Source organism: Megascapheus bottae, chromosome 19 (genome assembly GCF_031878675.1).
Source record: "Megascapheus bottae isolate mThoBot1 chromosome 19, mThoBot2.hap1, whole genome shotgun sequence".
Taxonomy (NCBI): Eukaryota; Metazoa; Chordata; class Mammalia; order Rodentia; family Geomyidae; genus Megascapheus; species Megascapheus bottae.
The window spans coordinates 43,729,590-43,755,998 of record NC_143527.1 but is presented as its reverse complement, the minus strand read 5'-3'; the positions used below and the strand labels follow the sequence as shown (position 1 = coordinate 43,755,998).

Here is a 26,409-nt window from a genome sequence, read left to right as displayed (position 1 = left end):
GAAACAATTGAGCCTATGTTCCTTTGGAGTCTGGCTTATTTCACTTAATATGATTTTTTCGAAGTCTTTCCATTTCCTTACAAATGGGGCAATGTCGTTCTTTCTGACAGCAGCATAGAATTCCATTTTGTATAAATACCACAATTGATCCACTCATCAACTGAGGGACATCTGGGTTGGTTCCCTATTTTTGCTATGGTAAATAGTGCTGCAATGAACACCGTTGTGCTAATTAACCTCCATCTCTTTTTCTGTTCTTAATTTACACCTTTTTTTTGGTTGTCATGTAGTTATATTAGAATGGTCCCTAAAGATCTCAACATCTATCTACTTGAATGATGTCTACTCAAGGGTCTGGCCTTCTTTGGCTGCCTGCGTTGTCTTATTTTAAAGTTAATGTGGTTATAAACTGGGGCAAGGAGCCATAGATTTTTTCTTAAAGATTGAGTGCTGTGTTTTTGCTAATGGATGTATGGTATGATACAGGCCCATTTGGAACAGGTACCAGCATGACTAATGGACTTTGTGGAGTCTTTACGTTTCTTAGATTAGGAAGTCCTTATTGGGCTAAACCTGTTCTGCAAACTTAATAAAAGTAGGCTTGATGTAGAGTAAGGTCTTTGGAAAATCAGAATGTGAAGAAAGTTCATGTTGGAAGTCTCTAGGCTATTTCTGAACTATGGTTAAAGATAGAACAACAGTGGCTCCTAAAGTTCTGTTTTGTCATAGACATCAAGAGTACTTGTACTGAATTGTTTTCTGTGCTGAGTGGAGACTCCATGGAGCTTGATGAATTAAGAAGATCAGTGTCAAAGTTTCATTTCTTGGCAAAAAAATATTAAAATTACAGGTATTCTGTGTCTATGGCTTTATATAACCACAGATCTAACCGACCTCCAGTTGAAAATATTTGGGAAAAAAATCTGTACTGAACATATACAGACTTTGTTCTTGTCATTACACTTCTACCTGCATAGAGAGCCTTACCTAAGATCAAGTAGTCAAAATAAAAGACTTTAAGAAATGTGTTTCTATTTTTACCCAAACCTTTTGACATTTGCAGCCCGTTTACCCCGATCTTTGAGAAATATTACCATCCTAATGAACATAGAATCTGAGGACTACTTTTAATACCTCAAGCTCTTAGAATTCGTTGCCTGTAGCAGAGTATTAGATTTCTGACAGACATCACTCTCTCATCTTTAAGATCCATGTATGTGGTCCATTGAGAACTGTCTTAGCATGTCTGCGTCTTGGTTACACCTCTGAAATTACATTTAGTTTCTTACATTAATATTGCAGGATCCCCATTTATTGTCTGCCCTCTGTGCTGTGAAATTCATGTTCCTCTACGGCTTGAGGGTGCATTGTCATTACCTGCTAGATTTTGGCAAGAAACCTATTGTAGCTCACTTCCAGATACTGGCTTCTTAAGCTTCTGATAATTAGTTCCAAGTACATGCAGAGGCCCCATGTGTGAGAGCTTGATTCTGTCACTTAGCTCCTCAGGTTCCACATCTTCATCCCTAACTAGGAGCAGCAATACCAGCCCTACCTGAAGCAATGGGGTTTTTCAAGGTCAGGGCAGATCTTCACTATAAAGGCATATTAAAAAGGATAGAATTCTCTGTCCTAAGAGTTATTTTTCGAAGTACAATAATGATAAGGAGCTAGCTTAATGATTTACATACATATTTAGTTATTTCCCAGCTTTGCAGTTGGGCCATAGTTGGGTAACTTCAGAGAATTGAAAGTACTTCAGCATCCAGTTAAACAAAATGTAATTTAGTTTGTGATTTCTATTTTATATTCTTACAGTTATGAGCTGCCAGTATAATCCCAAGCCATTAAGTCATAGCTACTTGAAACAGAGAAAAGAGAGACACTGTTAGATTAATTTTCACAGTAGATTTTGTATGTGTTTTATTTGAGGACACTGCTTTTATGCATCCTGGATATTGGTTGTCTGTGGTTTGTTCCTTGCTAACAACTAGCCCCAAAAGTTTAAGGAGGAATATAATAAACTAACGATGGGATAGAGCAATTAAAATTGATGACAGGGAAAAGCAGCTCAGATGTGTTCTTTAGGACTAATGTAACTAAATTGCTTTGCAAAAAAGGAATTATTGTGCCATTAAAAACATTAATAAGTTATTTATGTGCCAGGAACTCTTCCAAGCCCTAACTCTAGAGCAAGACCTGATTTCTTTCATATTTTGAATACTACACTTTCAGGTGGTATTAGAGGAAAGGAATATGTAGGCAACATAAATATGTATAAATATAAATACATAAAATATATAAATATATATTTATATATAAAATATAAATATAAAATGCATATATGTTTTAACAAATGATTGTATAGCCATAAATGCTTTGAAAAATAGGAAAAGGAATATGTTCTTATCTTCTTTTTCCTGTGGTAGAATAAGATGAAAACACTTAACCAGTTCTTTTTTAAGTTCAGTTAAATGATAAGTGCCGTCAACCCATCTCCACAACTGTTCTGCCTTTCCCAAATTGAAACTTTTTTGTGACAAATTGAACTCTCATCTTTGCTATCCCCACACTCTGGCTATCTGTGTGCTAACCACAGTCCCAGTGTGCTTAACTTCTCTTGAGAGATCATCTGAGAGACTTAACAGATGTCTTCTAAGCACATCCATATTATGTTGTGTGCAATTACATTCTGTGTCTATTCCATGAAGTTCTTTGTGGACTATTCAGAGACTGAGGCTCTAACTGGCTTTCTATTAAAGTTAAAAAATACACCTTTACAATTTAGAGAAATTGGTCTGGCATAGATCCCACTGCTGTGTAGAGCATAAATGATTGTGCTAGAGCCACTGGGTCAGCCGGCCCACACCTGTTACTTGGTGTCAATGAAGACTGATGGACAGAGGTGAGGGTGGTTTAATAGCTTATCTTTTTATACTAAGGGTGATACATTTGTTATACCTACTTTCAGAATGTGTACATTTGTGTGGTTATATGCTGCTAGTTAGTTAGAGACCTTGCACAATTGCAAGTAAAATTTTTGAATTTGTATGACATTAAAATTTATTTCTGATAACATATAAGGGCAGCTATCTTGTCTATATGATTGCCAGTAACAGAATATACTGGACCTACCATCCCCTCATTTTGAGACATTTCACCTTTGAGGGTTCTTTATTTTTCAGCAGACTGAGTGCATGCAGAACCCCTGTGGGGTGATTTTAGTTTATTTCCTGTTATTTGTTATCATAGTTGTCTGGTTGCACTTAATTAATAGAATACATTTGTAGAGCTATATTGTGTTTTGGTCATGTCTTTTGATTAATAAACCACATGCATCCAGCCAATATTCCTTTGTGGTAGGACTCAGCATTCTCAATAGGAATCTGTACTGGCTAAACTTTTAAAGACTTGTGATTTCCTTTTTCTTTCTTTTGCCAGTACTGGGACCTGCTCTCTGTCTCATAGTTGTTCCTCTAACACTTGAGCCCTGCCTCTAGTCCAAATTTTCATGCAGACTGGCTTAAGACTGCACTAGTGTTGGTCCCAGTCTTTTGAGTAGCTAGAATTACAGGTGTGAGCTACTGCCTCCCAGCAAATCTATGATTTCTCTTATGATCCACCCTTAGCCCATTTCAGTCTGTTCTCTGTGAAGGCCCATTGTTATAACAGATAGAGTCTAAATACCATAAAGTGTGAGTTAATATTGGTTCTGAAATATTAATTCCCTCTGTTTATCTAACTGTGAAACCAGAGAGACTCATTTTAAATATACCTGATGATTGTGATGTATTACTTCATAAAGGGACATCCTTGAAGCCTAAACTCTATTCTGCCAGCCTTCAACTGAAGGTTGTCCTTGCAATTCTATTTGTTTATTATCTTTAGTCCATTCTTGTTGGAGAAAAAGAAATAACTTTGTTTGGAATGGACCTGATCTGCAGTTAGGCTAAGCCAAAATGTATGTTGTCCCTCCTAAATCAAAGGTAGCTAGACTAGTCATTTGTATTTGTGACTGTTAGCACCATTATAACATATATTTAGACTATACTTCTAACCCGGGGAAGCTTGAGGGCTGTGATCTAATTGTGGCTGTTTCTCAGAACATACCAAGATTCTAGGACCTAAATGAATAGAATGTAATTCACTTTTAATTCAAGCTTATTTGCCAGGGAAAAATTAAAAGTGTTCTAATTCTGAAACATCTCTGCCAAAGGGCAACATGTTTTTAATGCATGCCTAACACATTAAATCATTAAGAACCTTTTAAAATTACCAACATTAAAAGGGCATTAGAAGAGCATTCTCTATTAGACAGCAGATATAAACACTTTCTGCTTTGGATTGCATTGCACTGTATATGAAAAACAGGAATGTATTAGGAGTACATAACTTTTTCCACTATAATATTGCTAGTCCCTTCCTTAAATCCCTTCCTTACAATTGTTCAAGCCTGCCTTTCATTGAACCAATGAACTGCAGGACTACAAAGGAACTACCTGGGGCATTAGGAAGAAAATCTTAAAGTGCCAACAGATGAAGTTAGCTGGAATTGGGGTTATTTGCAAGGTAAGGCAGTTTCCTTAGCTTTAAGTATTGAGCATGCTGCTAACTCTTAGTTTCCCCCAATTTTTTTTTCTGAAATTTTGGCAGAAAACTTGCTGTATGGCTTTGAAGAAACTGAGGAGGTTAAAAAAATAGAGTTGAAGACAACCAGTAATTACCCTGAATCTGGGCACCTATGGGGCTCTAATGGGCCATCTAAGAATACTACATGGGGGAGGAAGTCGCAGAATCCTCCCAGATCATATTTGGTAACCTGCCAGTGTCTGACTAGATTCCTTGTTCTAGTGTTCTGAAGCATCAGTTATTAGTGTCAGTCCCTTTGAAAACTAGTTTTACTGTGTCTCATGCATAAATGTTTGAGGATATCGCTAAAAATCCTCAGATTTATTGCCTTCAGCCTCCTGAGATAGTCAATGGATAAGGCTCATAATTTCTGAGGTTTCAGTCCATGATTAGATGACCCATTGCCTTAGGCCAGTGACAGCTCATTACTTCATGGTAGGAAGGCACAACACAAGAGGATGCTTACCTTATATTAGACTGGAAGCAACACAGTGATGAATGAGAGGGCTGTGGTCCCAACATCCTATTCAGAGTCACCCCTGTTGATCTCAGTCGCTTAACGAGGCACTACCCCTTCAAGTAATGCTATGAGTTGGAACCAAACTTTCGATACATAGACATTTGGGGGATATTTTAGATTTAAACTTCATTAATCATCTTCAAACCATTTTTGAAGACCCTATGGACCATCAAAAGCTTTCTTAACATGTCCCACAGATTTAGCAAGAAGAAATAGTGATAATGAAATGAATAATTTTGTAATTCAGAGCCACTGTCGTAGCTCTTCATTCCATTTATGACACACTGGGGTTGCATTTGCAATCTCTGTTAGCATTTATAATACTCTGGGGTTTCGTTCATAATCAATATGTGCTGCATGCTTGGAACATAATTGCCCATTTAAATTATCACAAAGGTTTATATTTGTTGCTGGTTTTATAAACATTCACAGGAGGTAGTTTTCCCCTGGAGAACTTTTACTTTGATGTCTGACTGAATTTGGGTGAATGCTGATAGTGACAGTAAGACTAAGAACCCTCAGCCAATTTTTTCATATATTTTTTATTGTAATGAATAGAAGGATTACATTATATTCACCATATAGACTATGCATTGCTTCACAAACACTGATACTCTTTCTCATGTCTTGGCTCCCATTTCACTCCCCTCACCCCTGCCCCTCATCTTGTGTTCCCCCATTCCCTATCTGATTTCAAATAACCAAATAAGCATATATGCAATATATCAGATAACAAGGTGAAATACTGTAACAATATGAGATAGCCAAGGGACAGCAAAAGAGATGAGAGATAACATAGTACATTAAGGACAACTATCACTCATTATATGGCTTTAGTTTCTATGTCCTGGAGGTCCTTTCATTGAGGCTATATTCCTTTGAGTCTGGCTTACTGCAATTCATATGAGTTTTTCTAAGTCTTTCCATTTCCTTACAAATGGGGCAATGTCATTCTTTATGACAGAAGCATAGAATTCCATTGTGTATAAATACCACATCTTGTTGATCCACTCATCAACTGAGGGGCATCTGGGTTAGTTCCATATCTTTGCTATAGTAAATAGTGCTGCAATGAACATCATTGTGCTAATGGATTTAGTTGTCCTTGTTTCTGGACGATTGTGTAAATACCAAGTAGTAGAATTGCTTGGTCATAGGGGAGCTCTATGTTTAGTCTTTTGAGGAACCGCCATACTGCAATCCCACCAACAGTGTAGTAGTGATCCCTCCTGGCCACATCCCCTCCAGCATCTATTGTTACTGGATTTCTTGATCCTGGCCATTCTAACTGGAGTGAGGTGGAATCTTAGAGTTGTTTTGATTTGCATTTCTTTTATGGCCAGAAATGTCGAGCATTTCTTCATATGTCTGTAGGCCATTCTTATTTCTTCTTCAAAGAAGACTCTCTTTAAGTCTTTGGCCCATCTATTAATGGGATGGTTGTTTCTTTGGGGATTAGTTTTGGAGTGATTCAATTTTTTGAGCTGTTGATGTATTTTAGATAAGAGGCCTTTTCCCATTATATGGTTAGTTAAGACTTTCTCCCACTCTCTAGGTTTTCTAGTTAATTTGCTAGCTATGTCCTTTGCCACACAGAAGCTCTGTAGTTTAATGCATTCCCACTTATCCAGACTTTCTCTGATTTGTTGTAATTCTGGGTCCTTATTAAGAAAGTTTTGACCTGTGCCAAGGAGACTTACTGTATCTCCTATTCCTTCTTGTAAAGTTTTCAGTTTGTCTGCCTTTAAGTCAAGGTCTTTGATCCATTTTGACTTAATCCTGGTGCAGGGTGACAAAGAAGGATCCATCTTTAATTTTCTGCAGGTCCTCAGCCATTTTTTACTCTTCTTAAACTTGGGGTTTCTAAAGATGTTGTTAACTTTCTACCAATACCAACCGTCTTCTTTCTAACATCATTCCCTGGTTATCTGGTATCTACTGAATCTTACATAGCGCTGCAGGCCACGTTTGATCAGTTTATGAAACTGTTCTTTAGTAAAACTGAACATTCATACTACCCTGGTTAAAACAAATCTTTTAATAAGACTTTAAGCTGAAGGGATTGAGTTTTATTTTATAGATAGATAGATAGATAGATAGATAGATAAATAGATAGATGGATAGATCAAGTTGCAGTTTATAGTAAGAAAAATAAATAACCATATGTTCTCAAGCTACTGTGAAAAGATCACATGGGACACTGAAATATAGATTGATTTTTGTTACTCTTTCACTTACTAGTCAATGGAAAGTTAGAAAACAGCTTGGTGGCCCAGTGTTACTTTGCAGGTGACAGAGAATACAGAAAGCCATTAATGCCTCATTCGTGTGTGAGCTGTTATCATTCCATAGTAATGGACTAGCTTAGTGATGTAATGAGTGTTTGTAGAACTTTTATCCTGAGGAGCAGCACCACTTCCATCTCTAATACTAAGAAGATGGCCCAGAACATGCAAAGGTGGAGAACACTTTGGTTAGAGCAGCACGATTGAGGGACTGGTTTCCCTTTTGCTCATTTATACCTAGACTTAGAAGGGTTAACGGCATGAGAGACCTGCAATTGATGGATCTAGGGCATGGGGACAATGAAGATAATTTCTGAGCTTCTCCTATCTGTATTCTATGCTCTGGAGCCAAGAGCAGTTAGCTTGTCTCAGGAAGCCTTTGTATGCAGAACATTGCATAAAATGTGCACTCATTCCTCACTTCCCAGCTGTGTCATGTGTTATACCTGGAACCTCAAGTTATAGCAAGACACAAGACAATGTCTAGCACTGGAAAATTGGTAGATTTTTGCCTTTGACCTTACATCTATTGCTTTTGTCCATAGTCTGCCTTCATGCTAATTTCTTCTCCTCTTACCAAACCAACTCTCAGTCGTTTATTTCCATTCATGTTACTATGTAGCTCATTGGTATATATTCTCTGGCCTTCCTTTAGAGCTGGCTTGTTGTATTATAAGGAAAATGCCACTCATGTTTTTGGAAACAAAATTAATCAGTAAAATGAATGAGAGCTAAAAAATTTACAGTAATAAAAGATTATAAAAGCTTGATGATGTGTCAGATTTTTTTAGTTCATGAAGGTTAATGATGATCTTTTGTTAGTATAACATTTTTATAAATTAATTTGGGAATATAAAGAACTGATAATTACCTATTAGAATAAATTGCAAGCTAATAGAAAGCTTTAAAATGAATAATGCATATGGATGAAATTTCAGCTACAATACAAGGAATTTTATTAGCAAGTATAGTTACCCCTATTATTAAAACAAGAAAGTTTAGTAGGACTGTTGTATATCAAAATTGCTGATCATTCAGCCATTTTATTTCCCTGGTAGAATGAGCACTATAAGTAATGCAATTTATTCAGGCAGTGTATTTCTTTTTAACAAATAGCAATATTTTTTTCCTGTGGATATGGGCAGATATTTATAACTGGCAGTGAAAAATCCTTTCTGGCATAAGTTATTACTAGAATATATAGAAATGTTAAATACATATTTCAGTATTTTTATTAATCCTAATTTGGATCAAATGTGTTCATAACTAACCTATTAGTATTTATTTCTTTTTTCACATTTATTGTAATTAATAGAGGGGTTACAGTTATATTCACCAGGTAGAAGGTGCATTACTTCACATATATTGATAGCCCATCTCATGTTTTTGTCCCTATTTCTCACTCCTCACCCTCTCCCCTCATGTTGTTTTTGCTCCTTCCCTTTCCTATTTCAAATAAACAAATATATATACAGTATACCAGATAACAAGGTGAGATAGATGAGATAACTGTAACAAGATGAGAATAACCAAGGGGCAACAAAAGAGATGAGAAATAACATAGTACATTTAGAACAACAATCACACATTATATATTTATTTCTTCTTAATGATCTATTTTAATTATTAATGTCATAGATGTCATATACAAAAATAGACATACACAAGGCAGAAATTTAACAGATTTATTTTAGTTACTTTCCTAGAAGACAAAAATAAATCACTTACCCATGTCAGTCAGTTTTCCATAAGATAACAAGTAGCCTAAGTGATAAATTTATGGAGGTAAATGATTGATACTGTCTCTGAATGGTTTCAGTCCATGATTATGGGCTCCATTTTTTAAGTCTGTGGCAAAGCGGCACATCCGGACAGAAGCAAATGGCAGAGCAGAGAGCCATTCATTTCATGTGCAAAAACCAAAACAAGTGTGTGTGTGTGTGTGTGTGTGTGTCTGTGTGTCTGTGTATGTGTGTGTAGGTGTGTGTCTACATCTGTCTATCATTCTATCTATCTGTGTATGTGTATGCCAGTAATAGGACTTGAACTCAGGGCCTGGGTACTGTTCCTTAGCTTTGTTGCTCAAAGCTGGTACTCAAAGCCATAGTGCCACTTGCAGATTTTTTATGCTAATGATTTAGTCATGGACTTTGTTTCCCAGGCTGGCTTTGAACTGTGATCCTCAGATTTCAACCTCCCGAGTAGCTTGAGTTATAGAAGTAATCCACCAGTACCCAACTAGATTACAGATTTCAGTTAGGAGATCATAGCCGATGACATCCTTTCTTGCCTTTGGATGTTGTGTGATGTAACCCAGAAATATCCAGATAATCCAGCGACTTCAGCCCAGATGAAAGCAGATGAGACATAGATGAATTCACATACTAGCAGCTCATTTTGATCTGCTTCATTTATTTGTTCATCTAGTCAGCAAATATTTGTTAAGCATCTTTTATTTGTCAGGTACTTTCCTATGATTTAAGCTACAGGGATGCCTAAAACAAACTATTACCCCACCCTCATGGACATAGCTTTGACATTTATCCAGTTATCCATTGATTCGAAATACATGCAAACATTTACATGATGTAGAGTCCGTTGTGATTCCCAGAGCAGATGTAGAGACAAGGGTCTTGAGGTAAACACAAACATTAGAAAAGAGAGGAAATTTACAAATAAATTGATTTAATCAGGATGTTTTTGTTGTAATTAAAAGTTGGCTCAAATAGCAAGGCTAACCACCAATTTAACTTGTATTAACATGTATGAATGAGAAATTCATATAAGTTGAACATTACGAGTTACTGATTAGTAGCTCAGGAGTCTGACCATGGAATAGTTTCTTTCCAAATCTCATTTCTCTGAGCTTCAACTCAGGACTAGTCCTTTTCATAGAAATAGTAGCCTCATGAAGCACTTTCAATCATATCAGCAGAGCTGTTAATAGAAGAGAATGTACATGAAATATACATTATTCAGCCCTAAAAGAAATGAGAGCCTCACCCATGAAAAGACAGGAAAGAAACTTATACGGACCTTTCTGAAGGAAAATGATAATCTAAAATTGCTATATAAAATATGACTACAACTGTTTGGAGATATGGAAGAAGGGAAGAATACTTTAAAAAAAATTACAGTGGTTGCCAGGGATTAGGGAATAGAAAGGGATAGGTGAGGGAGGCCAGAAAACAGAGAAGTGAGACAATTCTGAATGAAAATAATAGTGGGTGCATGCCAGTATACATTTGTTGTAAATAGTAGCAACTACAACAATTGGAGTTCCAGTCTAAGCTATGAACATTGAGTGATAATAATGGGACAAGGGTAGGCTCATTGCCAATAATGGAATATAGCAGTGTAGTATCAGATGGTGGTAGTGGGAGAGGCTGTGCATGCTGGGAAGACATAGGCCCAGGGAGCTCTGTGCACTGCCTTCTTGATACTGTGAGGCTAAAATTGCTTGGGGAAATTAAGTCCATAGGAAAACTCAAAGACAAATCAGATTTGGGAAGGAGAGAACGAATGAGAGGAAAGCAACTGACAATGTCCACTATGGAAGGTGAGGGAAATAAATAACATATTTAAAGTGAAATGACCAAAGAAACTGTGTGAAATTTATTTTTTATCTCATGTAGGTGTGTCCAAGTTTTTTAAGTCCTGTCTTGAATCAGAATTAAGATCTGAAAGTAACCTTCCTTTTTATTTAATTTGAGGAGATGAGTGGAGTTGGGGTGGTAAGGGAGAATTATGAAAGGGATAACACTGACCAAGATGCATTGTAGTCATAAACTGATATACTGAATTGAAACTTTTTTATATACCAGTTTAAAGATAAATAAATCAATAAACAAAAATGCTTGAGTTACCAGGTCCTTGTGGCTTAAATCTATATTTCTAACTACTCAAAAGTTTGAGATCTGAGGATGGCTATTCTAGGCCAGCTTGGGCAAGAAAATCCATGAGACTCTTACCTCCATTATCTCCAGTGTGGAAAAAAAAGAAGGAAGAGGAGGAGAAGAAAGGCACAAGGAGGAAGAAAAGAACAAAGAGGGGAGGAGAAAGAGAAAGGGGAAAGAAGCAGGAGCTAGAAATGGAACTGTGGCTTAGGCTAAAATGGTAGAGCACTAACTTAAGTGAGAAACCTAAGGAACAATGCCTCAGCCCTGAGTTTAAGCTCCATGCATGCAAATACGTGCATACATACAAATATTTACCTACCTACATACATAGATATGCTTAACTTTAGTAGGGGTACCAGAATATTTGCCTGTTTAGATCAATTAGAAGCCCATTTTTTCATATTCAACGTGAATCTGCCCATGAGTCTATTTATGAAAGCAGTTTGCAGAACCTGAAATGCCACAAGGATGCCAGGATGCAGTTCCTTGGGAAGTCTGCCACACTTGTGCTCATCTTGCAAGCTGAGGCCCAAAAGGACTTGGTTCTAGAGTGTCTCTCAAAGATGATTGGTCATACACAACATTGCAAAATAGAGATTGTGTTTCTCAGGAGCTTAGGAATATAGGACAAGCTCTTATAACCTGAAAAGATAACTTGGTTATCCTTTTCTAATCTGACCTGTTACACTCACCCCCACAGTACCACCCCAGCTCTACCACTTTAGCCACCTCCACCTCCAGCTTTTTGTGCTGGCTTTTGAAATATGATCCTTAGATCTGAGCCTCATGAGTAGCTACAGGCTCTAACCACCACTACCTATTTTTCTCTTTAAAACAAACTTGTTTATACTGAAATTGTCCTTATGTTCTATGCAATATCATATATAATATGCATATATTGCATATAATATACCAGACCTTTACAAATAGTGATTAATCTCAGTTTTAACTATTAAAATGTTTTATATACCACAATGTTCAAGTTAGGATATTACAAATTATGAATGCTCTGTGAGTATGTGGTAGAATATTTTCATAAAAATTCCAATATAGTTTCATGATTTTTTTCAGTATTCTTTTTTAAGACAATTTCTATTCTCAGAATTGCATCTACCAGCTTGGAGTGGGAGTGGGGGCAGGGAGGCACATCCAAAAAACAGAACCATATTTCACTCGGGAAGCAGACATGACCATAGGCCACATACACCTGTTTCCACGGAGCCATCAGCCTGTAGCAAAGAAAATTGAATGTTATGTGGGCAATCTCATCTATAAACTACGTCTTTAATTTTATCACTGGTTATATTGAAGCCGGAACAGTAAAGTCTCTGGAAACCGAAGTGAGCATGAGGATAATCTCTGCAGATGCACGGTTTCTGGTCATCAGAGGAACCCACCACGAATGCCCATTGCTGTCTCTTGTATCCTGGTCACCTTGGTCTGACCCTGTGTAAGTTTATACAACAAACAAGTGTTCCTGTTTGAGCAGACAATTCTTTACTTTCTAGGAAAGGCTTCTAAAGAAAGAGCAGTTGTGTAGGAAATTGTTGGTGCAGAAATTATTCTGATTATTATAATTATTACTATGATGCAGGAGTTCCAGCAGTTGTAAAATTTGAATTCTTCTTGAGATGTTCCTCAGTTAGACACATTGTGAAGCATTTTCATGCTGCCTGTGGGTACGTAGATCTAAGCTACTCTTTCCAGGAATATTCCAAATGACAGGTGTGTCCTTTGAAACAAATGTTTGGCATGTTACATGATAAATTGATGAGTCAAAATGTAAAATATTTGCTTAAGTTAAACCTTGTCTTCCCAAAGATAGTGTAGATCACAATGAGACGTGTTTGCATTACTTATCTTTTCCTTGCAGTTTATTCTCAGAAAATGACATGATTTGAATGAGTAATGCTAGAAATGATATATAAAAGTCATGAAGAAGAGTGGAAAAGAATGTGAATGAACCTTGGTCACCTTGCAGTGTGCTGGTGGAAGTATAGAAAGCCCACTGGGAAGATTGGGCCAGGTGGTTGGAGGCATGAAAGGCATTGCTGCATTGCTGTAATGAATTTGACCATCTTCCTCATCAGCCTTGCTCAACTTCTCAGCCCCTGCCCACATCTGTTTTCTTTTTAGATTGTTTTGCCAGTCCTGGGCCTTAAACTCAGAGCCTGAGCACTGTCCTTGGGCTTTCTCAAGGCTAGAGCTCTACCACTTGAGCCACAGCATCACTTTTGGTTTTTTCTATGCATGTGGTACCTATGAATCAAACCTGGGTCTTTGTGCATGCTAGGCAGGCACTCTACCACTAGGCCAAACTTCTGGCCCTAAGCATGTTTTCTGTCAGCCCCATAAACTACTGACTCATTCTAGCCAAACTTTGTGCCTCCCCTGCAGCTCTCCACTCTTAATCTAACCTATCTTCAAGTCTCACCTATTTTCTATCCTGTAGATCTTTGTGTTTGGGGAGCTTCAGAGTAGTATGTCAGCCCACCTGCAGCCTGGCCATGGCTCACTTGGGCCGCTCATATGTGACTGTCCCTTGTTCATTCTAAATCATCCTAACCTATAGTCACTGATTCTTTTGAAATGCTAGTCAAGCCAGGCACTAGTGACTCAGGCCCATAATCCTTGCTACTCAGGAGGCTGAGATCTGAAGATTAAGGCTCACAGCCAGCCTGGGCAGGAAATTTCTGATGATTCTTATTTCTAGTTAACCACAAAAATAAAGCCAGAAATGGAACTGTGGTTCAAGTAGTAGAGACCTAGCACTGAGCAAAGTTATTCAGGGACAGTGTCTAGGTCCTGGGTTCAAGCTCCAGGAATAGCATGCTAAGTAAGTAAGTAACTGTTAATGTAGTCATGGAGTTTCTAAGCTTTTTTAGTGGGCAGCCAGTTGCATATCAGGTGCTTCAAATGCCAACTGATTCCTCCCTCCTGTGTCCTTTCTCTTCCTAACTGTCCTTCAGGTAAACAAACATGTAAGATGGTGATTCCATATGTTTTTCAGTCTTCTTCCACTAGAACCTAAACCCTGGGCATACTTGTCCCTTTAGAGCTCCTGAGCTGTATAAGGAACTCAAGGAATGCCATGAAGATTGCACCATAGACCCCTAACCCTTGCAGTAGCTCTTCTCCCATCAAGTTACTCCTTCCTGGCTTAGAATATAAGGGTATCGCTCTTCTTCTCAACTGCTTATCAGCAGTGCAGATATATCCCTGCCCCGATCTCCCCATCATTTTTCATTTATTTCATCCTGCCTTCTATCATACACGCTGTTATTTTTCAGTGGTGGCAAGCCCTGGACTATGCCTGCTGCTAGACAAGTACTGTACTGAGCCACCCTTCTGTCTCCTGTCATTTAGTTATTTCTTAAACATCTAGACTCTGTTACACAGAAGGCCACAGGGCCTTAGGAACCATGTTGGTTTTTGCTTACAAGTGTTCACAGAGCACCTAGCTAAGTATGAGCTTTCAAGATAAGTCTTCATCACTCAAAGTTTGAATCAGTATCGTATGAGCTGCAAATAGTCACTGTCTTTTTTACCTTGGTGAAACCACTAGAATCTGAGGAAATCGGAGACAGTTGAATTAGCTGAGCCCAAGGTCCTGTTCCTTTCCCTCTGCCCTACCAGCTTCAGATCTCTGTACCATCACTCCAGACTGGGTGCTGAGGAGTATTAGCCATGAGTGCCAGCCAGAATGTTTTCATGCATAAGTGTATTGTGTATGGAGATTAGGGTTCTCTGAGAGTCCATAAGGGTCAGGCATTCTCTGTGAGAGGCCTGCACATCTGAAACATGGCACCAACACAGGTTTCTCAGAGCTCCTCAGTCCTGTAGGAATTCCAATACGAGTTGCTTGAATCCATCATCCTGACACTCTTGCTCCTACCTCTATACCCTGTGACATACTATGCCCTGTCTCAAAAATGCTTGTTCCTCCTCATTGCTGCTTGTCAAATATATCCATCTTTGGTGGAAAGGAATTGGAGTGACTTACTCATCAGGTAAACCCAATGCCTATTCCTTGCCTGGCAGTAAGTTTGAATCCAGGCATCTCTCACATGTATTATAAATCTCGTTTCACACTCTGGCTGTCATTAGTTTCTAAAAGCCTTTATCCTATTCTTATTTCACGTGTTCCAGTTCCTAGCATACATGAGAGACCCAAGAAATATGGGCAGTATTTATATCCCTGCTCCTGGTATGGTCTAGAGGAGCTAGTTTTTAGCTTGCAGTATATTGCCTGTCTTCTTGCCACTAACCTTCTTTGAAGAAATAATCTGAGAAAGGTCATTACCAAGTTATCTCAGCACTTACTTAATGTGTGTTTAGCTGCTTTATTGTCACATAAAAGCATGTGGTAGTAAAATAAAGTAATAAAGCTGTCAATAAAAGCTCTACTTCCACTCAATATTTAATGCTAAAGAGCAAGAGGCATTTGAGATTTCCACCCATAATAGTAAATTGACATTATCAAGGTTGGTAGATGATCAATTTGCCTTGAAATATTATTAACTTGATGAATAAAAGTGTGAATTGTTAGAAAATGGTGTTCTGGAAAGCAGTGTGTTTCAAAGTTCCTTTTGAAACAGTCTCCAAATGAAACCAGGATGTGAAGCAGCTTCATCATGTGAATCTTAGAACAGGACAGTGAAGACTGCTGGTCTGCCACATGGTAACTAGAGAATCAAGCCAAAATTGTCACCATCATTTCTTCCTTAGTGCATTTTCCTTTCCCTAAACCTCCTAATGATTACAAGGTGGATGACAGTACCTCTCTTTCCAAATCAGGGAACCAAGATTCAGAGAAGGTAAGTGACCCTCAGAGATCTCACTCACACACATCAGATAAACATCCAAAATGTGTTTGAATAAAAAAAATGGGGTCACTATATATGTATATATAATACATATGTATATATAACATTGCATTTTGGACAATTTCTGTTATCATTCTCTTAAGAATCTACCCAATGACTGGGTGTAATCATTTTAATATTATATATTCCCTGTTGCTATTTTTCCAAATGGAAGAGTTACATGTATATATAAATATTTGATTGCAGATTTCAAAATGTAAAGGATTCAACTGGATCTCAAGCCTCTAGGAGAAATAAAATGGTGTAGATTTTTAAAAAATGCGGTCTTCTTTCTTAGACATAGCTAATTTATTGCTAAGATACCTAACACAGTTCCAGTGAATACAAGTATGTAACATAGCTAGAAAAGTTACCGTCATGATTAATATTCCAAGAGTGAGTAGCTTGGCAGCCTGGGATGGGAGGGGACAGGGATGTCAGAGTTGAGTGTACACCATCGCTCCTTTCACTAGTACCAGCTACCCACCAAGGGGAGAATGTGTGATACAAATAAAAGTTCTCTCCAAGTGTGAAATTCATTTCAGCAAACTTTAGCACATTGGCTCTAACAGTATCCAGCTTTCAGAATTCACCAGGAAAGTAAACCTTTAGTTCAAAATCATACTTTGAAGTTGAAACATAAAAGGAAAACTGTCTAAGGCCTAGAGCCCAAATAGATGGACAAAAAATCATGTTTTTTAAAAAATCTGACAAGCTTATCGGAATTCAAAATGAATGAGAATAACAGTTTTCCCCATATTTCCACATCCTCTGTACTGTGACGCTTGGTTTAAAGCAGCTTAGTTCAGCCTAACACAGACAGAATCAAAACCGTTTGTAGGAGTTTGAAATGTGTTTCTTTGTTTTGAGGAGGGGAGTGAAAAGCAGATATCTTACTTTTATGTACCTGATCACCTAGAAATAGGTTTTATTCTATGAGTCCTGGTCTAGTCTTTGAGCAAGAAGCATAATAGATTTCATTCGAATGGTTGGGTAGCAGCTGTTGACTGGACAGTGTCTCCTATTGCCTGCTGCTGTGCTCCAGAGACACATTGTTGTGGGGACTGGAAGGCATGCATGAGTTGGGGCAGTTAGAGTATGTTGTAGGCAAAGGCTGGTTGAGGAAAAAGAGCCATGGCTTGTTAGGTCACCAGCAGGGAATGGGATTACCAGTTACATACCTTCACTGGTATGGAAATTTACATTGGCAGTGCCTTTGATCTTATTTTAATTGTTTCAGAAAACTCTGGAAAAGTGAATAGATTTTTAATTCAGTGTCATATTCAAAATGTCATTAAAGATGAAAGATAATATGTGTCAAAGTTAATATGATTCATTCTTTAAATTTTATTTTATAGCAAAGGTAATGTCCAGAGGGGTTATGATTTTTTTATTATCTTCATTGATTCATTTTGCAAATTTTCATACAGTATATTATTGATATTTTATAAACAAGTATATATTTGTAATAGGAATGATTTCGATTTTTTATGTAATCTGAAACTTTTAATAAACAATCCTTCTATTAGTTTATGATTTGAAGCAATGAACCCTTTCTGGTTTTGATTAAGAGAGGGGAGGTGTTTGTGATAAATATACTTGGTAAATAGAAATTCTCCATTTCTAAGTATGAGTCAGTGAAATTAAAGGTATTCACATTGCTGTGAGACCATCATCACATACCCAAACATTTTCATCATCTCTGTCTAGAACTGTGAACCTAATTTTTAGGATATTGTATTACCCTCATTTATTAATCAGGAAGCTGAGCGGCTGACTTGTTTAAGGTCATACTTTGACTTAATACTTTTATCAGCAAATATTAGCTGTTCAAGGGGGGATTCATTGTAATATTTCCACAAATGTATATAAAGTATTCCAATTAATCCCTGTCCATTACTGCCTCTCATACACTCCTGACTCTTTCCGATCATAATTTCAAGAGGTTTTATTGTTCTGTTATTATACTTGCTGACAGTCTTGTTTCCATCATCTTTTACCATTATGAAACATTGCTAAACAATAGTCTCCATTCCTCCCCCGTAGTCTTCTTACTCTGGCCACCTTCATTTACTGTGCCTTTGAATTTCCTAGTCCTCCATATCACATGTAATTGCCATATGTGCCCTTTTGTGGCTGGCTGGTTTCATTAAACATGATGCTTTCCATACACCAAAACGTCATTTGTTTCATGGCTGATATGTACTGGTCCATATTGTATGCATCCATTTGTCAGTTGGTTGACATTTGGATTTATTTCTACATTTCTTCTGTGGTGAGAAATGTTGCTATTAACAAGAAACTATTCAGGTTCTAAGGGCTTTTGATACAAATTAGATATAGTCCCCACAAAATTTTACATTGGAAATCAATTTCGATGGAAATCAATGAAGAGTGTCACTAAGGCTAGAGAACATGATACTGCTATTTAGATGTTTATATATACCATGCTAGTTTATATATATATATATATATGTATAAAATTTCTCCGTATTCACGTAAGTTGGTTCTAGAACCCCTCTCAGGCTCTGAACTCCTTAGATGATCAAGCCTCCTTGATAAAGTGTCATGCTATTTACATACAACCGACAATATCCTCAATATATATATTTTGGGGGAGTCATGGAGCTTGAGCTTTGTCCTGGATGTTGTCTCTGAGCTCAAGGCTCCCGCCCTACCCTTGAGCCACAGCCCTACTTCCCATTTTGTAGTGATTAATTGAAGATAAGAGTCTCTCTGCTTTGTATTGCCCAGGCTGGCTTTGAACCTAGATCCTCAGATCTCAGCCTCCTGAGTAGCTAGGATTACAGGCGTGAGCCACTACACTCTTGATATTTTAAATTAGGTCTATATGAATTATATACACTATAAAGTAAATGCTATGCACATATGCTATACTGTGTATGGAATTGTGTCAGAAAGAAAAAATATATATTCTCTGTAGCAATTTTACTTTCTATCTAGTGTTTGTTGAATCCCCTTGATGTAGCATCAATGGATATGGAGGACCAACTATATGGATATTAGAAATATGAAATAAATGGCTTACTACATAGCCAACATATATTAGTGTTAAAAATTCAAAGTGAGAGCTGGTACCAGTGGCTCACATAGAATTCTAACTACTCAGAAATGAGGCTCATGGTTCAAAGACAGCCTGGGAAGACCAATCTATGACGGTATTATCTCCAACTTACCACCAGAAGTAGAAAAGTAGAGGTATAGCTCAAGTGGTAGAGTACCAATAAGAGTACAGATCTGAACTTAAGTTCTAGTACTGACAGAAAAAAATAAATAAAACTGGTGTGAATTGGAAGGGTTTGAGGTTTCTGCCCAGAAAGATAGCCATGGTGTTTGGATGGTGTTGACGTGTGGGTAGCACCTTTCAGCCTTTTGACCAACAGGAGCTTCTGTGGAAACAGTCATTCCTGGTTCCCGATGGAGAAAAAAAACTCCTTCCTTATTGCATGGATAAAAGTAATGCACCTGAGAATTACATGTTCATGGTGCTTAAGTGTTCACTGTGTAGAAGTGACCATAAGTATTGTGAGTAGCAGAAGAGTTGCATAAAGCTGTTATCAAGGTGCCAGGTTTTGCAGACAACGGAGTGTTGCAATGAGTTCTTACAAGAATGATTGTGGAAGCTAATGGAAGCCCTGTGAAATGAATCAGAATAAGCCTCTGGTTTGCTTGAAGCTTACTGACCCAGTGTAATTGAGTGTAATTCAACAGAATCAGTGAATTTATACTCATGCATTTAATACCAGTATTTTCTTGAGAATGAAGTCACCACAAATGAGATTCCTAGTTTGTTTTTTCTGCTTCAGCCTTGAACTTAGGCGGAATGTTATTAAAAGCTCTGCAAAAGCTTAAAATATAAAGAAACCTTACTTTAAAAACCCAGCTTACCTCACCCACTGTTGATCCTGTCTGTTGGTAACTGCTCTATGTGAGAACTAATGTGAAATAGCCAGAGTGTGGGTTGATTTATTTTTGCAACATAGTGCTTTTAAGCACTTGAGAATTGTGGTGGTTCTAATTGTAATGGGAGCAGGATTGTTATTTATGAACAAAAAATGCCTCAAAATTGGAAAGAGAAGGAAGAAAAGAAGGAAGGAAGAGGAGAAGAGGAAGATGACGAAGGGGGAAGAGGAGGAACAGAAGTAAATCTAAGACTCTTTAGAATTCATTATTAAAATAGAATATTCATTTGTAAGAGAATAGCATGTGATAGAATGCCAGCATCTGATTTCATTACCAAGCTGGAAGCAAAGCCTCCTAAAAGAAAGGAGCTAAGAGTCACCAAGAAGGTTTATACTTGTTGACAGCAATCTAATCTACCAATTCATGTAAAATACCTTTGTTTTGCTTTACTTTTTTTTTTTGCCAGTACTGGGCTTGAACTCAGGGCCTGAGCACTGTCCTTGGACTTTCTCAAGGCTAGAACTCTACCACTTGAGCCTCAGCACCACTTCCGGCTTTTTCTATATATGTGGTACCAAGGAATCGAACCCAGGTCTTCGTGCATGCTAGGCAAGCACTTTAACCACTAGGCCAAACTCCTGGTCCATGTTTTGCTTCCTGACCCAGGAAGAGCTAGTTCCTAGTAGTACAGATTTGACATGAAGTATTTTGCTGATAGATCATACAGTTCCTCATTCTCAAAATACTGGTGTAAAGATTTAGGACTTAGGTGATGTACGTAGCAACTCCCCCAAGAGTTACACAGAAAATAACCCATTGTAACATAGATTTGTGATACTTGAAATTCTTAGAAGAAAAATACTCCTTTTAAAATTATTTTAAAAGGATTTTTCTCATTAAATATTTTGGATGGAAATTTCCTCTTTCTTTTCCTTTCCATTTTAAATTGGTTATTCTGTAGTAAAAAAGAGAACTAGTAAGGGAAAAATCAGACAAAAAGATTTTGTTCCAGTGCTTAGGATTGAACTAGACTTTATACATGATATGCAAATGTTCACTCTGTATTCACTCTAGACACAGGAGGAAGACTAGTCCTTGATGGGAGATGGAGATATTTGGCTTGAATTGGTATGAGGGTTTTTTTTTTTTGTGGTACAGTTTCTGGGTGAACAGACCAGGAGTGGAATTTTTGTTAGCCCTTTCTCCTATGTCCGGTCAGTTAACCTAAGTGTTGTTTTATCTTTTGAGTACTTAGATAGGATAGGATCTCATTGCATACAACACTGTATTCTTTTTTTCTTCATATATTTTTATTGTAATTAATAGAAGGGTTACATTATATTCACCAGATAGAAAGTGCATTAATTCACATACATTGATACCCTTTCTCATACCTTGGTCCCCATTTCGCTCCCCCCCATCCCCACCTTCATCTTGTTTTCCCCCTTCCCTATCCTATTTCAAATAACCAAATAAGCATATAAAGCACATATCAGATAGCAAGGTAAAATACTGTAACAATATGGGATAGCCAAGGGATTGCAAAAGAGATGAGAGATAACATAGTATATTAAGGACAACAATCACTCATTATATGGCTTTTGTTTCTATATCCTAGAGGGCCTTTCATTTGGCATCATACTGTATGGCCTTATGTATCTAGGTTTTGCTCTATTGCAAATCTCTGCTAGGAGAGCCCAAGGTTTCTACTCATTATGACAAATGAGGGAAACCATTGAGCCTAAGTTCCTTTGAGTCTGGCTTACTTCACTCAATATGATTTTTTCTAAGTCTTTCCATTTCCTAACAAATGGGGCGATGTCATTCGTTCTGACAGCAACATAGAATTCCACTGTGTACAAATACCACATCTTGTTGATCCATTCATCAACTGAGGGACATCTGGGTTGGTTCCATATCTTTGCTATGGTGAATAATGCTGCAATGAACATTGTTGTGCTAGTGGATTTAGTATGTCCTTATTTCTGGATGGTTGGGTAAATGCTAAGTAGTGGAATTGCTGGGTCATCAGGGAGCTCTATATTTAGTCTTTTGAGGAACTGCCATACTGCTTTCCATAGTGGTTGAACAAGTTTACACTCCTACCAACAGTGTAGTAGTGATCCCTCCTGACCATATCCCCTCCAGCATCTGTTGTTCTTAGTTTTCCTGATCCTGGCCATTCTAACTGGAGTGAGATGGAATCTTAGAGTTGTTTTGATTTGCATTTCTTTTATGACCAGAGATGTTGAGCATTTCTTCATGTGTCTATAGGCCATTTTTGTTTCTTCTTCAGAGAAGACTCTAAGTCTTTGGCCTATCTTTTAATGGGATGGTTGTTACTTTGGAGATTAGTTTTGGAGTGATTCAATTTTTTGAGCTGTTGATATATTTTAGATATGAGGCCTTTGTTGTATGGTTGGTGAAGATCTTTTCCCTGTAGGCTTCCTAATTAATTTACTAGCTATGTCCTTTGCCATACAAAAGCTCTGCAGTTTAATGCAGTCCCACTTACCCAGCCTTTCTCTGATTTGTTGTGATTCTTGGTCCTTACTAAGAAAGTTTTGACCTGTGCCAAGGAGGCCTAGTGTATCTCCTATTCCTTCTTGTAAAGTTTTCAGTGTGTCAGCTTTTAACTCCAGGTCTTTGATCCATTTGGAGTTAATCCTGGTGCAGGGTGACAAAGAAGGATCCAACTTTAGTTTTCTGCAGGTGCTTAACCAGTTCTGCCAGCACCACTTGTTGAGGAGGCTGTGTTTCTTCCATTCTATTTTTTTGGCTCCCTTGTCAAAGATTAGGTGGCCATAGGTCTGTGGTTTAATATCTGGGTCCTCAGTTCTATTCCATTGGTCTTCAGGCCTGTTCCTCTGCCAGTACCAAGCTGTTTTGATAATTATAGCTCTGTAATAGAGTCTAAAGTTTGGAATTGAAATTCCTCCTGCTCTGTTCTTTCTGCTAAGAAGTGTTTTTGCTATACGGGGTCTTTTATTATTCCATATGAAATTTTGGATTGCCTCTTCTATTTCTTTAAAGAATGACATTGGGATATTGATGGGTATTGCGTTGAATTTGTAGATAGCCCTTGGCAAGACTGTCATTTTCACGATGTTGATTCTTCCAATCCAGGAGCATGGGAGGTTTTTCCCTTTCCTCAGTTCTGCTTTAATTTCCTTTTTCAGGGTTTTAAAGTTTTCATCAAAAAGGTCCTTTACATTCTTAGTTAAGGTAATTCCTAGAAACTTTATTTTCTTTGAGGCTATTGCAAAAGGAGTTGCTCTCCTGATTGTTGCCTCATTCCTCTCACTGTTGGCGAAGAGGAATGTAGTTGATTTTTGAGCGTTAATTTTATACCCTGCTACTCTTCCAAAGTTTTGAATCAGCTCAAGGAACTGATATAGGATTCTTTAAATACAGGATCATGTCATCTGCAAAGAGGGAAAGTTTTACTTCCTCTTTCCCTATTTGGATGTCCTTTATGCTTGCTTATTGCCTTATTGCACTGGCTAGGAATTCTAGTACTATGTTAAAGAGGAGTGGTGAGAGTGGGCATCCTTGTCTTGTTCCTGATTTTAGAGGGAATGGCTTTAGCTTTTCGCCATTAAGTATAATACTAGATGTGGGTTTATCATACACAGCCTTTATTATATTAAGGAATGTTCCATGGATTCCTAGTTTCTCCAGAGCTTTTAACATTGTCAAATGCCTTTTCTGCATCTATTGAGACAAACATGTGATTTTTGTCCTTGCTCCTGTTGATGTGTTGAATTATATTAATTGATTTGTGTATGTTGAACCAGCTTTGCCTCCCTGTGATGAATCCTGTTTTATCATAGTGTATAAATTTTTTGATGAGTTGTTGTAGACGATTGGCCAGTATTTTGTTGAGAAGTTTTTTTATCAATGTTCATCAAAGAAATAGGTCTATAGTTCTCTTTCTTTTATGAATCTCTGTCTGGTTTGGGGATGAGGGTTATACTGGCTTCATAGAATGAGTTTGGTAAAGAACCTTCATTTTCAATTTCGTTGAAGAGCTTTAGGAGTATTGGTGTGAGCTCTGCTTTGAAGACCTTATAGAATTCAGCTGTGAATCCATCTGGCCCTGGGCTTTTCTTATTTGGACGTTCTCTTATTGCCATTTCTATTTCAGTGGTTGAAATAGGCCTGTTTAGTTGAGTTAGTTCTTCTTGGTTCAGTGTGGGTATGTTAATATTGGCTAGGAATTCGTCCATTTCTTCTAGATTCTCAAATTTGTTGGCGTAAAGGTTTGAGAAGTATTCCCTCATGATGTTCTGGATCTTGGTAATTTCTGTCGTGATATTACCATTTTCGTCTGTGATTTTGTTTATTTCGATATGCTCTCTTCTTTTTTTGGTAAGATTTGGTAAGGGTTTGTCAATTTTGTTAATTCTTTCAAAGAACCAACTCCTTGTTTTGTTGATTCTTTCTATAGTTTTTTTGGATTCCAATTCATTTAATTCTGCTTTGATTTTAATAATTTGCTTCCTTCTAGTGGGATTAGGGTTGGTTTGTTGCTCTTTTTGCAGGAGCTTAAGGTGACACATTAAATTATTGGTTTGCGATTTTTCCAATTTGTTATTGTAGGCACTCAGAGCTATAAATTTTCCTCTGAGTACTGCCTTTGCCGTGTCTCAAAGGAGCTGGTATTTTGTGTGCTCCTTTTTGTTAAATTTCATAAACAGTTGGATTTCTGTTCTGATCTCTTCGATGACCCATTGGTGATTCAACAATGTGTTGTTCAATCTCCATGAGTTACAGGGTTTTCATTGGTGGAGTTGTGTGTTCAGTTCCAATTTGATGCCCTTGTGGTCTGAGAGAGTGCAGGGAATAATTTCAGTGTTTCTGAATCGGACCAGGTTTGTTTTATGGCCTAAAATGTTGTCTGTTTTGGAAAATGTTCCATGTGCTGCTGAGCTAAACGTATATTGTGTTGTTGCTGGGTGGAATAATCTGCAGATGTCTGTTAGATCTAGTTGGTCTATATAGTTGTTCAATTCTAAGGTTTCTCTGTTGAGTTTTTGCCTTGTTGATCTGTCCAAAGGTGAGAGTGGTAACACTGTATTCTTAAGAGTAATATTTTTGAGACACCAGCTTATGCCACTTTATTGAACATGGAAGCAGCATCTCTTACAGAAAGTGAAAAATTCTTATTGGAGATTGTTTGACAAACACAGATGAGACAATATGTGAAAGCACTGATGTTTCATATAGGCCTGTTTTTTCCTCATGTATTTTCTGTTTGTTATTTTATTTTATTGTAAAGGTGCATACCTTTCCTCTTCAAGATTCCCTTCTGTGGTTAAAGGCAGAGGTGAGTGGGGAGACCAGCCTCATGTTTCCATTTACCTTTTGGTTGTAACCTGTGGATACTGGCTGATAGGATGGACACTAGCTTTTGTGAACATGGGGAAACGTGTTACTGTGTATTTTCTGACCAGTTGATAACAGAAAATCTCTATGAAAGAAAGCACTGGTAGTAAGGATGACAGATTGCAATAATTAGTGTTCAATTCCTATTGAAGGCAGTATTATCAGTGCAGGCTACAGCATGGATGATTCCATAGATAAAGCTGTTCTTGAACTGGACTATCTAGAAAGAAATAAACTGTCAACAGAAGAAAGTGGGAGGAGATTCTAGACACACAGACCACATGGACAAGATGTAAGAGCAGGGCCTTCCCTTCAATATCCCAGGGAATGCTGAAAATCACATGTTCATTCCGAGAGAACATTTATGTTAGGAGTTGCAAGAGCGCTCTCTTTCATTGTATTGAGCATTCTCTACGGAACACTAACAGATGTGTGTGTATGTGTGTAAACATATAAAGAATTGGTTGACATAATACACTAGGTCCCACGATCCATAATGAACAGTTAGTGGTATAGAGAGCCAATAGCATGATTTATTTCTAAAGCCACAGGCTTAAGGGCCAGGAAGAGCAAGTGTTCCAGTTCAAATCCAAAGGCTATAAAGAAAAAATGTCCTAGTCCAAAAGGAAGCAGGCTGAAAGAGATCCCTTTACTCACAGATGGCATGGCCTTTTGGATCTTTCCAGCTTTTTTTCCACACACTCTATGTAGGATAGTTGGAATTTCCTTCACTTAGGCATTAATTTAGAGGTTTATACTGTGCAGAAAGTAACCTCACAAACACACTCAAAATATTTCACCTAATATCTAGGCACTCTATGACCTTTCAGATTGACACATAAATTTAAACATCACAATCCTGAATACCAAAAGTATAGATCCAAATTACCACAAATTGT

At 37.6% G+C, this 26,409-nt stretch overlaps 1 protein-coding gene across 8 annotated transcripts in view; it reads left to right on the top strand.

Moving 5' to 3' along the window:
• Ptprm (protein tyrosine phosphatase receptor type M) overlaps positions 1 to 26,409 on the top strand; it is a 750,652-nt gene that overhangs the window by 336,657 nt on the left and 387,586 nt on the right. The window lies entirely within an intron of this gene.